Here is a 4,682-nt window from a genome sequence, read left to right on the forward strand (position 1 = left end):
TTCCAGTCTCTGGCTAAACATAGGCGCTGAAAAAAAATGACACGTCTAGACATTCAAGAGAAAGAGAACGCACTTATAAGAAAAAAAGCATGGGCAGTATATATTTACAGCAACACTTTTTCACCAGAAAGTTTCAGGGGAAAGTTACCACTCCACACATTTTTCCAGTAAAAAGAGCTTAACAAAGACACTTCATAGAAAATTTGTTGAAGAAAAACTTTGCGTAAATCCTTAACCATTGTCCTTGCCAAGTCATCTTGCACGCTTTTTTCAACTCATCATTAAACTACGGGTGCACCCTTCAGAAATTTTATTGTGAAAGTCCTTCCAGATTAAAAGCTCAGTTATAATCACCACCTATTCTACGCTGAAAGGTTTGCAAGAGAAAACGTATCGAGGACAAAGCGTGACAGAACCAAATATAAGTTGTAAAGGAGATTTCCCTTCGTTGTCCGTTAGAAATCTATCGCAAATGGCATCATGATACTTCTTAACTACTCAGATGGAAAACCCTAACATGGACTAACTCTTTGATTTTTTTCTTTCTCTTAAGCATTAACCACACGATATTTTTGCGATTATTTTAGACATTCAAAATACTTCCTTTGAAAAATAACGCGATTCAAGTCATGTCCCTTCTCTCAATATCGGTCATGATCATAAAGTATGGCGACAAATCAATTGTATCAATGAAAGGATCCTTCAGTTTGCGCAAAGATTTCTGGGATCGCCACGGGACAACCATTGTAAGTTGCTAGAAGGAGACATTTGGCGAAAGGTTGCTTTGACGTTAAAAAAAACATTTTGTACGTAGATAATAATAATAACAATAAATTAAAACTTCTATGGCGCGGGAATCATAGGGATATGTTCTCTTGCGCTTTGCAATATTGCAATCAGCAATGATATTATAATTGCGCTTTACAATCAGCAGTTATTTTTATAATAATTAAAATTGAAATATAACTCATAAAACTTGGTAATCTCAGGACTAGATAGAACTATTGGATTAAGCTATAAGCTTTTTGGAATGGGTGAGTTTTAAGAACTCTTTTGAAAGATTGTACATTATCTGCAAAACGGATGGTAATTTATTAATTTTCAGTTATATTTACGTGTCTGAAGCTTGTTTGCCCCTGGAACTGGGGCAAATATTGAAAATTATATTTCAATCGGCTTATTATAGGCTAAAGATCTCAGAAAGAGAAGAGCAATTTTTTTCACTTCGTGCTAATGCATATAGGTTCGACAAAAGTTCGCCGAAGATCTCGATATTTCACGCCCGTGGAAGGCCCTGATCTCAAGAAAACTTTTATCTTCAAACAAAAAACCCCCAACTTCTGAAAATACCTCCGTTGATAATCTTTGCAGGTGAATTTTATATGATTAAAAGGTGGAGGTCAAACGCCGACCTCGATCTTTTGCTCCTGCCCGGTTTTCTCTGACAATAACTGACTCAATGTTCCTGATAAGATCCCCTGAGGAGCTCGAGGAAAAGAGTGGCCACTCAAAATCCTTAGATTTTTCTCAAAGTATCACTTGACCTAGGGATTTTCTCACGTTTTTCTTCGCTTATTTTATCCCTCCAAAGAGCGACAGCTCGATAAAACAATTTCCATTTCCGGTGACAACGACTTTTCTCCTTAGAGGAGGTATATTGTCAGACGCCTTAAATTGTTTATTGGAAACGTTAAAAAGTACGAAAACAGGCTTCAGACACATAAATATAACTGAAAAGACGTTATTGAGTAATTTCCTAGCGATGGATGACTGACTTATAATACTTCGAGATCATTACGTGATGATAATTTCACCATAAACCGTTGCTGGTATGTTTTATAACATATTTCGTGGTTATTCGAAAAAAAAACTTAAATTTCCCTCGTACCACATTATCTTAATCCATTTAAGATAAAAAAAAAAAACCATTAAAACCCGTCGATATTTTACCGCGGCTGCACCAGCGCTATGAAATAAATTGCCATCCGTTGTGCAGATAATGTACAATCTTTCAAAAGAGTTCTTAAAACTCACCCATTCCAAAAGGCTTATAGCTTAATCCAATAATTCTATCTAGTCCTGAGATTACCTAGTTTTATGAGTTTATTTCAATTTTAATTATTATAAAAATAACTGCTGATTGTAAAGAGCAATTATAATATCATTGAGATGCAATGAATATATAAAGTTCATATATTTTGAACTGCGGTATTAGATACGTATGATGTGCGATCCTCGCAGTAGATAGCGCTATTTATGCAATAGCGAAAATCTGATTTTCGCTATTGCATAAATAGCGCTATCTACTGCGAGGATCGCACATCATACGTATATAATATCATTGCTGATTGCAATATTGCAAAGCGCGAGAGAACATATCCCTATGATTCCTGTGCCATAGAAGCTTTGTCTATTTATTTTTAATATAACCCACCCATTAATTTTAGCGCGATTTTGTTGGTTACTTTACGTCACATTGTGCAAAATCACAGGACAGTTATCACGCAATAACCCCCGTCCGCGTCGATATTTGTCCTCCGATGTTTTCCGTGTAAAAGAAACATAGTCAACACAAGAGTTTCAACTCTTCCGTTCTGTAAAACATGGAAGGAAACAAAGCTGTTTTTTTTTTTGCTTTCGTCAATCACGCCCATTCGCCATCAGATCACCACTGGCTTTTTTACTGTGTTTACGCGAAGTTTAATTGCGATGTGAAAATGAATGGGAAGGTTATGAAATAAATAAACCCTGTTCTGGCTTACTGGTATGTCGGCTGATAATATCCTTGGCTGAGAGATTGTGTTCAAGGTTTCATACTTGCACTCGAAGCCTCGCTTCTCGTCCAAATATTCATTTTTCGGACAATCTCAGCCGCGGACATTATCAGCCGACATATCAGCCGCCCGAAGGGGTTTATTTACTAAGTATTTAGCACGTGCACGTTGTTACGAGCTTTGTCGTAAGCCCTTTTGTGTTCAACGTGAATAAATAAACTCACTTACTTACTTACTTACTTACAATCATAACTAACTTACTTACTTACTTACCTCGCACCTCATAAGTCTTGGAATTAGTGGAAAGCGTGGTCGAGGAGAGGCAGAAGTCAGCGAATCGGAACTGATACTAAACCGGGCGGGACGTATTGGTATGTTTAGAGAGGATGTTTAATCATCTGCCCCAAACATAGAAAACACTTAACTACCTACTGGCCTGGCCGTAAGAATTACATTTGCTCTTATCCGGCTCATCAGGGGTTGAAAAAGCGACTTAGTCTCCCCAGGCGTGTTAATGCAAAAATATCCGCAGAAATATTTGTTGAGTTCAAGGAGACTGTTCTTATCGGAGCAGGTGAGTGAAGACTTCTCTTTATACATTTAGTTAATTCTCGCGTACTCACTTGTTGTTTAGGTTATGGGACGTCTGATACGTGCGGTTCATTACACTGTTCTTTCATGTGCAAGTAATTTAGTTTTTGGAGGCATGCAATAACGAGCCAAAGTAAACAGCACAAAACCATATAAAGGTGATTCACTAATAGTACACGAGTTACAAAACATATATGCCAATAGAAAAAAAGACGCCGATAGAATAAAGCGAGGTTGATAAAGTTCACGCTTATCAAAAACCAATCTTATCTAAAAGTTATTTTAAAGTTGCTGTTTGCGGGCGTGCCATATGGAGCCGGTCTGCGAATTATGTCTCATATAAAAATTAGACTGATGAGAGTATTATCAGTTATATGTTAAACTCTCAACACAAACTTTTCAGTAAACATGCATTATGTTAATATAAAAATTAAAAAAAAATACTGTTGGTGTAGCAAAAAGAATTGTGATCTTCTTGCATTGTTCATTTCCACTTAAGTGTCTGGGAGGGAGAGGTATGGGTGTGGCACTTTTGAACCACAGTCCTCGGACGATTGATCTGCAAGTTTTAAGTCTTCCAGATGACTGTATGACTGTTGAGCGAACTGTGCGGCATGATTCGTCGAAGGACTGCAGATGAGAGGAGCGGTAAGAGCAGTCATCTGAACACCTAAGCTTTGACTCAATCCTCTGACACAGAATTCGACAATGCCACAGTCTTGTAAGTCTTCCTTTTCTTTTCCAAATGTTTTGATGGGTAGCTTCTCTTTTATCTTCGGAAACACTCCCAATCTTTCCTTTGCTCTTTTGGTAATGTAGCTCTGCCGACTGCCTCTATCAAATAGAATTGAGCATAGCCAAAAGAGGTTGATTGATCTGTGACATAGAAGTGTTGGCTGTTAGCAACAAAATTGACGTGTTTGAGTACACGTACACTGTTGAAGAGGACTTGCTTTCTCGGCGATTTTTTGCATTTACGACATTTACGGTCATTACTTTATTTCCTTGAGCTGTGTTTTCTGAGGTGAGAAGACGGCTGTTGGCTTTCTCACAAACTGACATGTGATGTCTTCCTAAGCAAATGCAGCATGTCTTGCTTTGAGAACAATTCCTCGCCTAGCGGTTTCCACGTGAACAAATAAAGCAGCAGCCCTCTCGTTTCAACAGATTTCTTGTGGCTTCGATGTTAGTGACTACAGCACATCTCGGGCTGGGGTGCCCTTGCTTACAGAAGGTACAGGTTACAGATTCCTCAGACCGATTAGCAAAGAAGACAAAACCTCTTTACCTTTTTTTGACCGCACTGAGAAAGGCTTC

This window comes from Stylophora pistillata, chromosome 1, assembly GCF_964205215.1.
Source record: "Stylophora pistillata chromosome 1, jaStyPist1.2, whole genome shotgun sequence".
Lineage (NCBI taxonomy): Eukaryota > Metazoa > Cnidaria > Anthozoa > Scleractinia > Pocilloporidae > Stylophora > Stylophora pistillata.